This window comes from Rana temporaria, chromosome 3 (genome assembly GCF_905171775.1).
Source record: "Rana temporaria chromosome 3, aRanTem1.1, whole genome shotgun sequence".
Lineage (NCBI taxonomy): Eukaryota > Metazoa > Chordata > Amphibia > Anura > Ranidae > Rana > Rana temporaria.
Window position 1 is genome coordinate 183634520 of NC_053491.1, and position 13349 is coordinate 183647868.

The 13349-nt window shown below is 35.6% G+C and overlaps 1 protein-coding gene across 5 annotated transcripts in view; it reads right to left on the reverse strand.

Moving 5' to 3' along the window:
- Positions 1 to 13349, reverse strand: part of SYT1 (synaptotagmin 1) — a 738111-nt gene that overhangs the window by 443269 nt on the left and 281493 nt on the right. The window contains exons 1-2 of one of the 5 annotated variants that reach the window (XM_040343937.1): positions 7425 to 8632; positions 7271 to 7330 (exon numbers count right to left, since the gene is read on the reverse strand). The exons of 3 other annotated variants lie outside the window; for them this stretch is intronic. The gene's annotated coding sequence lies outside the window, so the exon portion shown is untranslated. Of the gene's footprint in view, positions 1 to 7270; positions 7331 to 7424; positions 8633 to 13349 lie in introns of those variants that run through there. One more of the 5 variants, XM_040343938.1, reaches the window with a different exon arrangement.

The following is a 13349-nucleotide window of genomic DNA, read 5'->3' on the forward strand; positions in this document are numbered from 1 at the left end:
CATCAGGGACCACCCATAGAAGGCTGCGAGTGACCTGTACATCAATGCCCATTTAGGAGGGCTGAGAGGTAAGAGTCCCCGGAGCTCAGCCAGCTCTGGTTTATCTTCTATCGCACGGCCGTGCACTCACACCATAGAGCTGGTGCTCACCTTCATCCAGTGCATTCAGAATATCTGCCCTGACAGCTGATTTGTGTTTACTATTGGGATTGAACTTCCATTCCGGTTTTTTTGCACAATATTCTTTATATATTTTTGCACATTCGCCTTATGAGTATTATATATTTTGGACTCACTATTCACTATTTGAGTATATATATATTTATATTTGGACTCACTATTCTTTTTGCATTTAATACTATATGCTGATTATTTGTCAGCTCTTACATTTATCTTGCTTATGTGATATCACTATTCCATTAGTGTGATATGTTGCGCAGAATCACCATTTATTTATATTCATGTTTTATGTCATGTAAACATAATTAGGTTTTGCTGCACTATATATTTTTGGTGGATTCACTCATTTAGGATCCATTTTAGCGCAAAAGCACTTGTCACTTTATACAATCTAGCATTAACCTATCTAACCCTGCAAAGAAGAAATTAGTATACATACATTTTTTGAAGCTGATCCGACCTGATCCACACTGAGCTGTGGAGGCGGATGCAGAGGACACAGCCAACAGAAGCCCCATTGTAAGTCTATGGGTGACATCACTCCCCATTAATTTCACAGCAATTGTCAGCTGTGCCCTCTGTAGAGTTTCTGTCGCTGGAGACCGGACCGGATTAGCTTCAAAAAAGGTATGTATATGGATTTCTGATTTACAGGGTTATGTAGGTTAGTGTTAGATCATGAATGTCTGTATATGTAGGGAGTTTAGTGTTAGGGTGGACTTATACTTTAATGGTGGACATTGCATTGTTTCTAACTCTGCATTGTTTCTAACTCTATATAATTAAAACATGTCATGCATACATATTAATGGTCCCTAATATGCATTGCAGTCTATGATTTATTTTTGCTGTTAAACCTAAAGTTTTTTTATTATTATTGTATCTGTGTGGTAGGTTGACACTTACATAGATTGGATTCTGATGGGGCCTAGTTTATATACTTATATATAAATATGAATCAGAAGCATGCATTTTTTTTTCAGTGGAGATGGCCATAGCATAGAATTGTGTGTGTAAAAAGTGTGTAAGTCTGGTATCTATTTAATATCATAAGAAATTTTAGTTGGCCTTAACTTATTTAAAAAAAGGCATAAAGCTGATGAAAGGGTCATTTCCAGCACCCATCGTGGTGATAGTTTATTGTCCTTGTACAGAAATATTGTTTCATAAATTAGTTAAATAAAGCCTCTTAAAACTAGTAAATGCATGAAGATATATGATCAAGCATTCATAAAACAAGGTTTGATCTGCCCCCCGTGTCTATCATTGTTTAGATAAACAAATGTAGGCACCCAATTGTATGTATAACAGGGCCTTCCACTCTAAATGAAATATATTCATAATTACAATTAATTTACAGCTATTAATGGAGATTTTAAATAAACTCATAAGGCAACAGGCACATAGGCACCAATTAACCTTTTGAGAAGTTTTTGCATTTGTACTTATTTTGATATGTAGTATCAATGTTTATACACCAATCACATTTTCACTATATTGAGTTACATTGCTTTGGATTAAGTACTATTGTTGTTTATGCACTAGTCACTTTATAGCAACATTGTTTTATATATGGAGTCACATTGCTTATATAGGAATAGTACGCCATTTATATCCTTCTGCCTGCATACCTAAATTATGGATTCCAGGAAGTAAATGTTAAATGCTAGGGTGTGTTTTGCAAACTGATTTCTCAGCAGAATAAAGCATGGATACATGGATGGGTGAGATTACTATGAATGTTTAAAATGTATTAAATAGTATTTTTGGTTTGCAAATCTCAGATGCAGTGTAGTTCCCAGTTAAGTATAAAACATAAAGGGATTATATGAAAAAGCACTATAGAGTCCCGCTCTATATTACATTTTCATTTATTTTTTACTTGCTTGGAAGAAGGTAAGAGACTACTATCATGTTTAATGCAGTTCTACATTAATCTCTACAATACATTTTTTTATCAATAGATTTTTATTGAAAGTATTTAATTAACACTGCATATTGTCATTGTCATGTTTAGTCATTTGTAACCAACTTGGTTACACTGGTTCATAAGGTTGTTAGCAAAATAATACAAAATTTGATAGCCTATACCAGCCTACCCCTAATGGGTTTACAATACATTTTTCTATAATGATTATTCTTAGCTTCCAGTTCCTTACTGTGTATGTCTGATATGGCTAGTGAAACTCACTGTGCAATGCTAAAACAGGTTTCCCAGTTAGCTAGATTATCAACAGTGGATGAGTTGTTAGGCAGCAGTAAGTGGGTTTAATTCAGCTTTGTTTAAGTGAGTAAATTCAGATTTGAAATTTACATTTACATGGCTAAAATAAAGTTTTGTGAATCTAGTCTCAAACATGTTAATGAGTAATGATTACTGAGAGCAATTGGTCTAACTCTGGTACTACTGGACTACAAAATCATATTTAGACACCCTGCAAAACTGCTTTAACATAAAAGCAGAAGTAAGACTTGGAAAACGAAGGTTGTCTGTACAAAGTCGATCTAACTACATATCTATACATCTAATTTCTGTTGGACCTTTTAATGTTTATATGCAAGCCATTGTCGTTTTAATTATGCAAGCTCTCAGACTTACTGCTGCAACCTCCCACCCTCTTTAACTAAGAGAATGCATGATGTCTACAACCTGGCCTATAGAAACAAACTGCTCAGCAAATGGTGTCCCAGGTAAGGCAGGTGTAAGAAGTTGGAGCCCACTGTAATACAGTTAGATTAATTTTTTTGTGCCCCTTGTATCAAATTTAAGTCTTATATTTCAGGAAAATTTCAGGAAAGTGAAACAAATGGTTCTGCCTAGAACTCCCAGTCATGTGTATTTCAAAATAGTATCTATTCACACAAAACATAGTTTTAACTAACAGGTAGATACCTTTCTTTCCATAGTAATATTTTAGTTGTATGAAAATTGTGTTTTCCAAATAATACTGTGATTTCACTTTCCATTTTCTACACAATCCAACAGTAAAAAGAATATAATACAAATCATAGCATAATGGGTCAATAATCTAACAGTCTGGCTGGAATGTTACATTTTTATCTATGTATAAAGTTGTTTCTTCCTCCAGTGTCTTGGAGTCTTGTCACCTTACCATCCATTTCCATCTTTTTTTTCATGCTGCCGTCTTAGGGTAAATGATTAATATATTTTGTATATGCTACCTTCAGAACACTGGTGCTAATGATAGGTTACATCTTAAAGGGCGGGTTACAGAGTATAACAAATTGCAAGAGATAGGAAATATAGCATTTACATGATCAATTCTAGTAATAACATTTAAAAAAAAACTATTCCGTGGACTAAGTCTGTAAAGCACCAAATATAGGACATAATAAAAACCATTGCCTCACAAGGCTGACAGGTAAAGAAATAAGAAACCACCAGTTGTGGCCAGATGAAGGGGGATTGGAGAAAAAAGCATTTGTGATTCCAAGATTGGTGCTGTAAAAACCCCCTTACATGAAGTACAAAGTGAGGTATTCAGGAACAGAGACACAGTAGAGTACATGGGTGGTGGCTACTGTAACTCTTTTTAAGATTCAAGTCTATACACCACATTAACAGGTCACACTCACTGCTTGGTTAATTCGCTTAGTGACTGAGTAATGATGGGTGGAGAGCCTGCTCGCTCTCCATATTCAAAAGTGAATATTTAAGCTTTGCTCATCTTCAGAGAAAGAACACAGGTCATTTGTGACAGCCGATGTCACTGACTGAGTGTTAAATTTATAGTTTTGGTAAATTTGAGTTGTTTCGAAAATGGTCTATATTACTTTATATATGGCAGTTAATTGTACATTTCAACAAAATATATCATACATCAGAAAAAATGATTAAACTTGTGCAATTTTTGAGATAGCGATAATATGAATACCATTCTCTTTAACGATGCACCCCATTTCCTTTCCCACTTTCAAAACAAGACAAGATAGATACATTGTTGACACCAATACACCAAAAGCATTGTCACACATATTTGTGTCAGTGCGTTCTTTTTTTCCGACCTGTATTGTTCATAGTACTCAGTGACCATTTCAAACAAATCCATTGTGCTACACAGAAGCTTTTAGAAAACAACAAGATAATTCAGTTAATAATATTGTATTATGTATAATTTTGTATAAATCCTTAAGTAAAAGGACATTTTTCAGGAGGGATGTTTGACATTTCTTTGACTATACTTACAATCTCATGCTTGGTGCCACTGTTTTTACCATCCTTTCTGACATTTAAAGGGGTTGTAAAGGTTTGTTTTTTATTTTCTATATAGGTTCCTTTTAACCTAGTGCATTGTTGGTTCACTTACCTTTTCCTTCCATTTCCCTTCTAAATGTTTTTTTTTCTTAGTCTGAATTTCTCACTTCCTGTTTCTCCTCAGTAAACATGCCACCATCATCCGAGCGGTGGTTAGTCAGCCAGAACAGCTTACTGAACAGCTTACTGAGGAGGAACAGGAAATGAGAAATTCAGACAAAGAAAACAAAGAAAAAAAACATTTAGAAATAAAATCGAAGGAAAAGGTAAGTGAACCAACAATGCACTAGCTTAAAGGAACCCATTTAGAAAATAAAAAACAAACCTTTACAACCCCTTTAATTTTGGAACACTTTTATGTAAATTAGATTTCAAAGACAACAATTGGCTGAAAGTGATTATGCAGACAAATATTGTGTGCTGCATTTTGAAAACCTAAACCCAAATAGCCTAATGATTTTAGCCCATTTTTAAAGAATGCATATTTGCTTTATAATTTATTATTAAGAGTTAAAAAAAAATAATCACCACACATTTGCTTGTGCACAAATATGATATTGTAGGAACAGCTACTGTCTGGTACATTTCATAATGTACAAGCAGTACCAAAAAAATGTCCTCCTACAGGGGATGATTTACTAAAGTGAACGAAGATTAAGAGTACGTTCACTTTTTTATTTAGATTATATAAAATATTGGAACTTTTGTTGCATCAAGGGATGTCTGAAGCAAACCTTTGTTTAATTCGCTTCACTTAAATCTCCCCTCAGAATTTTGCATCTGTATTACCATTCTGTACACAAATGTAGACTACTAAAGCCAGCTTGTAGTCAAAATACCACAGCAAAATTGTAACATATGTCACTAGATAAAACGAGTACAGTTAGAACAATAAAGTTCATTTTACTGAATACTATATGCAATTGAACTGAATTTTTCTGAATACCACCACACATTGGGATACTGATACTAAAATATAAAGATTGATTGGTAAATGGAGCAGATCATTGGCTTCAGAAGTGTTGTGTTGACAAATTAGCTAGATAGTATGTGGATGCTTCATTATTGAAATATCATATACAAAGGTAAACACAAAGATATTAAATATATTGTAACACCAAGAACTTGTCTGCTACAATGACAACAAAAATATGTTTGGCAATTGCCTCTATGTGTTAATATTTATATGATAGGTTTAAAGATTACTGACTGGTATATTCAACCATAAAACACTTTCTTTACAAATCTTCTCTGAGCTGCCAACATAAACTAAAGAATAAAAATTTAATATATTGCATTTTACAATCCTTAGAAGTGCTGGCTGCATTAGTTTACCTTTTTAAGGCTAAGTAGATTTTCTGCTTACAGAAAATATGTATCAATTCTGTTGGAAATCCAGTATCCTTGTAAATACCTGTGTACCAAACTAAAATATCTAACAATGTTATCAGCCTTCTCATGTCTCTTCTGTAGATTACAGAACACATTCCCCTGTGTTAAGAAGATTACAAAAAAGGAAATGTTCATAGTCCAAATCAGGAGAGCAGATTGACAACTCCATAGATACAGTACAGTGCTACCCTAAGGAAGGAAGTGTATTAACTACAGGATCACCAAATAAAGGTAATAAAAACCTGAAAACAAAAACTAATGCAACCACCACATATGAAAACTGTTAAGCAGCAATATATGCATGTTTTATTCTTTGGTTTAGAAACACTTTAAAGTAGAAGGAACCACTACTATAAAATCAGCATTTTCATGTTGCCTCTGCAGTGCATACATTTCCAAAGCTCTAGCCCTTACTCCTCTCTGACTTGAGGCAGGAAACTCTCTTTTTTATGGCAATGGCTTAGAACAGTGGATACTGGTGGGTGATATGCTAATAAATATAGCTCCATTGTGACCGAGTCCTACCCATTGCAGAATTGAGCCAGAGCTTTGTTGTCATGCGACCATATAGAAAAACATTAAAAAAGGTATTTATATCTCAATTTATTACAAACTGTATGCAGGGCAAGGGGTAGCACTGAGGGTGCAACATATAAAAGCTGGTTCATTGAAAAGACCTTTTCACAACCACACAGGAAAACTCTGGCTCAATTAGGCACAATTACCATTAATCATATTGATGGTTTCCTGTTTAGCGGTGCTTGTACATTGGTCTTATAAACTGAAAGGACGTAAGCTGCAAATACAGTGCAAAACTCCATGCTTCACTCGCTTATATAGCTTTGACCTTGCTGTTCTAGCACATCCTCCATTTATTCAGTGTGCCTGGCTTCCAGTACTTGAAAAGTAGTTGCTGCACATGGTTTGGAGCACAATGGTTCAGCAGATGTTTTATGCTTCATCATTATCATTAGCTATTCCCTGGAGTGGCATTGCAGCTGACACTGGTTGGGTACAGGAAATTATGTTGTTGCACTGTAGTTAAACACAATCATAACGGAATCATATCTTCTGTGCATTCATATCATACTATCACATTGTCTTCATCATACACCTAGTAATCACAAGTGCAATGTGTTAGGCAATCATATTTAGCACCTTAATTGTTTATAAAAAGCAATCTTCTGCAGATACTATCAAATAGATTTAAGAAGTTTCACTTGAGTTCCTGGGCAGTAATTAATTTAAATAATTTCAGATATAAAACATAACAAAAAAGTATGTTCTTTGTAAACAACACCCTAATACTCCCTTTCTAAAAAAAACAAAAAAAAAACAGATCAGAAAACATCTCATTATCTTTCAAAAGAACAGATGATTCAGAAATATTTTTGAAACTGGTAATACTAAAAACAAAATTACCTTTATAGGAAAAAAATTCCATCACATTGGAATTACAATGGTCATAACTTGAGTAACAGCCTAGAAATACTCGCAAGACAATTCTGTCATTAAAATGCATCTAGCTCAGTATGCTGCATGCGCTTGCAGGCAAACAGAAATTATTGGACCTTACCTCTAAAATCTAGAGGAATTGAAGAGTTGAAGTGCCTCCTATTGCAACTAATCATGTCCCCGGTAATGTTCTGTTTTGCACTAGGAAAGTGACAATTGGAGGTTGATTGGTTGCTTTGAACCAGCTGATGAGAAAACTTCTTATAAATATGCACAGAAAATGAATGATCCCTTTTCATGATAGACTTTGCCAAGTTCTAACTTGCCAATCCAGAGTTTTTATTTTATTTATTTATTTAAAACTTACAAAAGATATAATCCTTGTTTCCTAAAGTTCACGTCACAGTTTTTTTTTTTGTTTCTTGCTTATACAGGTTGTATTAAAAGCAGCACATTTACTTTGAATGTGACCATAATGAACCTTAGTGCACATTAAAATATATCTGTACTTTTTATGGCCAATGCAGGTTACCTCAAAACACAGAGCATTCACATCTGTGCTTTTTGGCGCTTTATACTGCATATGTGCATGTAGGTGCCTTTCAGAAGGAATGGCAATAAACATATACCATACATTGTGGTGGACACATATTTTCAGTTTGTGTTGGAAATGATACGGAGAGATGATAATTTACATTTTGTCATTGGTTCATGTCAACCATTAAAGTGTATGGCTTTTTGTGTCTTTGTTTAACAATAGTGCACTAATTAGCCTTATAACTGACCAGAATTAAATTATCAAGATTTCAATGAAGTTTTCTGCAAAAGTTGTGAATTTTAAACCCAGCGTACATCTTGCTGCTCTGGTGTTTTAAGAGGGAACCCCTTTCTTATAAAAAAAAGCAAAATAGCTAAGCAGCATATAGAATCTCCATGCTCTAGAACCAACTTGTTATTTTGTAGTCATCTGTGGTATAGTAGATAGTCAGATAAGGCTGACATATTTAGTACACTATTTTAAATCCCCTACTAAAATGACCTGTTGATGTTAGTATAGGGACATTTATTAACATATGCTGGCCAACCTCTTGCTGTGAGGGTACTAGTCTATATGCTGTTCAGTCAAGGTGGATAGAATTTACAGAACACATTTTTTTAATTGTTTGAAAAGGTTTATAAAAGAGCCATGAAATAAGTGCATATCAGTTTGTGTACTGGAAATTACTTTGCATATACCTGCTAGATACAAGTCAGCCAATCTGCTCCAAGCCTGGAACAGATGGATATTCTCATTTCTGTGGGCAATATGTGCACATTCATTTTCTCTAGTTTTTATGAGGTCCAATATTATATTGGTCCAATATATATATATACATATATACATACACTATATGGACACAAGTTTATGGAAACTAGACCATCACAGCTATGCCGTATTGCCAAAAGGTTTATGAACACACTCCAAACAATTGTGTTCAAGTTCTTCCAGTGAAGAGTACTGATAATGTTACAGCGTACATTTTTATTATATACAACTGTTGACTTTCAACATTGTAGGAGCAGTTTGGAGAAGGTTATTGTCTGTGCCAGCTCAATAAAGACATGGTTTGATGATTTTAGTGTGAAGGAACAGAGTCCTTAACCCTACTGAAGATTTGGAATTATTGAAACTACAATTGGAACTACAATTGCAGGTCAGGTCTTCTCATCCAACATCCCTACCTTATAAATGCTCTTTTGGCTGGCTGGGCACAAATCCTAATGCCCCATACACATGACCGGGAAAAGGTTCCTTCGGAAATCCCAAGGGGAAAACCGAAAACCTGCTCTCCACTTTTCTCCCGTACAGACGTTCGGTTTTCCCGTCGGGAAAACTCAGATGAGAGCTTTTACTCAGGAATCCCGACCGTGTATGTATCAATGTTTTTCCCCACAGGAAAACTGCCAAAAATGGCAATTTTCCACCAGGAAAAAGTCTTCCAGCAAAAATAAGTAATTTCAATACTCCAAAATATAAAATAACAGAGATTGTATTACTACATACAAGACAGTTAAAACGTTGGCTATGCGTTATGTGCACAAATGCAGGAAAACATCTAGAATTCAAAACAGATGGAGAAATTAGTAACTCAATAATAGCATTCGAGTGATTGTCCCGACATGTTTCACTGCTCAGGGCTTACTCAGGGGATGTTTTAAAGACAATTGGATGTAGCACTGCATAGAACAAAACACAGTTAAAAACATTACAGTAATTTTAATACAGCACAGAAAAATTTAAAATAATAAAGTAGAATATGCTGTCGGCTGCCATGCCCACCCCCCTGTACCCATATGAAGATTTTTTTGCCTGTGACTCGATGTCAAGTCGAAAGAAATACCATCACTGGATAACGCCCATGGGCAGAGGGAGAGAAGGCGCACCAATCAGTGGGTGCGCGTCTCTCTCTCCTCTGCACACAGGTTAATGGGCGGCACATAAAAAGGAGGTGAAATAGCCAATGTTGATTCTAAAGGGGCCCAATTCAGAGACCTAATAAGTGAGGAAGAGCAACAACAAAAAATGTGTGATACTTCGGTATAAAAAATATATATATATCGGACCATTGGCAAGTGATTTAAATCCCTCACTTGGGTTAATTCACTAATCAATTTCTACAATACTTTGTAGGATAGATTTCAGCCGAATAATCTTTTCGGGATTTGATTGGCATTTCCTTATGTGCGTTATCCAGTGATGGTATTTCTTTTGACTTGACATTGAGTCGCAGGCAAAAAGATCTTCGTATGGGTGAGCGACGGGGATGGGCATGGCAGCCGACAGCATATTCTATTTTATTATTCAAAAAATTTTATGTGCTGTATTAAAAGTTACTATAATGTTTTTTGTTCTATGCAGTGCTACATCCAATTGTCTTTAAAACATCCCTTGAGGAAACCCTGATTGGGGAAACATGTCGGGACAATCACTCCAATGCTATTGTTGAGTGACTAATTTCTCCATCTGTTTTGAATTCTAGATGTTTTTCTGTATTTGTGCACATAACGCATAGCCAACTTCTTAACTATGTCTTGTGTGTAGTAATAAAATCTCTGTTATTTTATATTCTGGAGTATTGAAATTACTTTTTTGCTGGAACCCCCAAAAATCCCTCTAAAAAAACTCCCTTGCCTATATCTATTTACAGGGATATTGGTGCCATTTTTTTTACATTGTTACCTATCCATATCACCACTTCTTACTATACATAACAAAACAATTATGGGCGGGGGGGGGGTGGAGGAAACAAAATGCTGCTTTATAAATGCTAGTGACAGGGGGGAGATTTACTAAAACAGATGCACACAGAATCTGGTGCAGCTGGGCAAAGTAACCAATCAGCATCTTATTTCAGCTTGTCAATTAAGCTTTGACAAAAAAACCTGGACGCTGATTGTATACTATGCATAGCTGAACCCGATTCTGAATGCACCAATTTTAGTTAATTTCCCCCAATGTGTCATATTTGTCTTGTACTGATTTTGCAATTAGCTCCACTTTAATGCCCATAGATTTGGAATGGGATGTCCAATACGTTGATATACTATATGTGTGATGGTCAGGTTTCCACAAACATTTAACTATATAGTGTAACTAATTTATTACACTCTATATTATATCCCCAGTTTATAAATAGAGATGAGCAATTCTGATCTGTAATTTATAGTGGTGTTCAGCAAAGCTGAATTTGCATGAAATCATTTACATAACCAAAGCTATTAAATATATGGGAATACAAGTTAAATAGATCTTTTAAAATATAGATCCATCTTTGATCTATGACTGACAAAATTGGGGTGATCAGGGGCAATGCTGCATTCGCTCACCTTTAGTTATATTTCATATCATGTTAAAAACTAAATACATCTAGGCCTAAGTTTTAATAGAGATCATAAGCATGTTACAAGATACCTGCTTAAATTTACACATGCTTCATGCAGTTGTAACCTGTGCAATTAGACAAGCAAATTATACAAAGGTACCTTGCATTATTTTAATTGATTATGCTACATTTAGCATTTACTAAATGGCAATGCTTTATAATGTATAAAGAAGCTTGTGCATCCCTTTTCATTCTTGCGTTGCATATATGCATATGATAAGTATGACATAAAAATGCTTCCTTATTCCAAAAAGACATATTAAGGCTTGTGAGACCATAAGGGGAAATTTGCAATAAAGTAGATAAAACAGCTGTTCTATTTAGAATATCATGCTTCTTCATGACCATAAGCTCCTATTCACTGTGGTTGTGCACCCAGCACTGGGATGAGATCAAGCAGAAAATTAATGTAAAAAAAATGCATTTCAGTGCATGCATGCTGTGTTACTAGCGCATGTACAATGAAGCAAACAACTTAGTGATATACTTATCCCTGAGAAGTTTATGGCAGAGTTCCCTGTCATCGCTCCCACCTTACTGCCACTGCCTGTAGCTGGTAAGGCACACAAAGAAAGAAAAAGCATTAATATCATTTGTTGTATTTACTACCTGTAAATGCAAAGCAATTTGCCAAATCCAGCAAGAGACGAGTTTCAGCCCACACATAAGACTGAGTGACAGCTGTCACCTTGACAAACAAGACACTGTCATCCTGCAACCCGCTAACGGATGTGTATAGTACATTCACCTTCCGAAAGAATTTACCATGTGTGAGATATGTATTCTTAATAGCTCTAACAGTTTTCCCTGTATGAATAATGAAATCACTAATCAGCAGCTGATCAACAAAACACCTCCCTTTATGCAGATTGCTTCTAGAACTATGAAAGAAAACTCCTGGTGAAATTACAAAAATAAATGAAAAAAAATTATAATTATGCTACAGAGTTTAGGTTAAGTTAAAACAAACCTTTACATACCAAAGGTGTAAAAAAAAAAAAAAAGAAAAAAAAACTCAGATGTCCATCATACTTATACAATTAGACATCTAGGGCCAGATCCACATACAATTAGATAGGCGCAGCGTATGTGAGATACGCTACGCCGCTGTAGCTTACTTTTTAATTCTTTGAATCCACAATGCAACGTTGCAACAACGTCATTTTTTTTAACTTAGACGTGAATTACGTCCATCCCTATTCACGGACGACTTACTCAAAAAAAAAAAATTTCGAAGTGGGAACGACGGCCATACTTAACATGGCAAGTCTAACTATACGCTGCAAAATACCAGCTTTAACTATACGCCAGAAAAAGCCGACTAGAGACGACGTAAGAAAATGCGATGGCCGCACGTACGTTTGTGGATCGTCGGAAATAGCTAATTTGCATACCCGACGCGAACTCCACCCAGCCGAATGCCGAAGTATTGCATCTACAATCCAAAGCCGTATGCCTGTCGGATCGAACTTAGATGCTGTCGTATCTTGGTTTGAGGATTCAAACTAAAGATACGACGCGGGAAATTTGAAAGTACGCCGGCGTATCAGTAGATACGCTGGCGTACTCTCTCTGTGGATCTGGCCCCTAGTTTATTTAAATAGAACACTAGATTTCTGTATGTATGACCTAAAGCATATTTAAATTTCACGTACATACAAAAGATTTTATACATTTTTCACAGCCAGTAATTACTATCATTTTGGGGGACTAAATTGGGGGATTTATCTGGTAGAAATCTTCAATGGTAACCAGAAAAATCTGTTGTTATATTAAGTAAAGTAAATTAAGGAATAATGGAATGTGACCCCTGCGTCCTCCTCCTTGGCATTTGTGATTATCTCACTGCAAACACCCACAAACGACTATCAATTTTTTATGCCTCTTTTTAAACTAGGAAGGTCATCTTAACTAAGTGGAGGCAGCCTGAGCCCCCCAAGGTTGCACAGTGGAGAGCACTCATTGACTCTGCCCTCACTCTCTAAAGGCTTACATATATGCGCCGCAAATGCCCTAAAATGTTTTTAGAAAATATGGGGTACCTGGGCCAAAATTTGAGCCCTTCGTCCACTTTACAAGGTTCCCAACTTGACTCAAACCGGTGGGAAGATGGCCTCTGTGGC